At 35.0% G+C, this 728-nt stretch overlaps 1 protein-coding gene across 1 annotated transcript in view; it reads right to left on the bottom strand.

The window, feature by feature from the left end:
• LOC119585799 (RING finger and CHY zinc finger domain-containing protein 1-like) overlaps positions 1-728 on the bottom strand; it is a gene marked incomplete in the record, with an annotated part of 6,679 nt that overhangs the window by 2,567 nt on the left and 3,384 nt on the right.

Below are 728 nucleotides of genomic sequence, written 5' to 3' on the forward strand. Positions count from 1 at the left end.
TACATACATACATTCACCAAAAACGAACTAAAGAAAAAATGATCAATACATGCAATATTTCTAAAAAGGGTGATCTACTAGTTACCAAAGAATATAAACGTACAACCTGCCCCATATGGTTTATTATTCTTCTACAAAGGCTTAAGATTCTACCACCCTTTTCCTAAAACAATATAACTTAATCACATTTTTGCCCAATGGGGAATTTGTGTTAAGTGCTGTTGCTTACTGCACAAGGCTTAGTAGATATTGGCCGTCCCAATGGGGTTACTCACTTAATTGTGCCCAAAACCGACAATAAGTTGTTTACAGCAGGGTCTGGTTAATGTGTTTACTTTGGCATCAAACATTCCAATCTGAGATATTGGTACATTTCCAATTTGGTTCTACTTATTAGAAAACTAAAATAGATTTTCTGACAGCAGGACATAAATAAAAACAATAATTTGATGGGGGTTTTGACATCAAACATGAATAATCAGAAAAGGTCTTGACAAACAACTGTTAGGACTACTTTAGATTAACAAGACCAGGTGACAAAAACACCTACTACAAAAAGCAAAATTTAGCGGGTTAATAAACCATCATATCCCTGGAAAAACTGTTGGGAAAGGACTGGGTGACTGAAGGCAAGCTGTCAGGGAGCACTTTCCAGCTAAAGGACAGCACAGAAAAACTTTCAGAAAATTGAAATTATGGGGAAAAAAACCGTAAAAATATAATTAAAC

This window comes from Penaeus monodon, chromosome 20 (assembly GCF_015228065.2).
Source record: "Penaeus monodon isolate SGIC_2016 chromosome 20, NSTDA_Pmon_1, whole genome shotgun sequence".
Lineage (NCBI taxonomy): Eukaryota > Metazoa > Arthropoda > Malacostraca > Decapoda > Penaeidae > Penaeus > Penaeus monodon.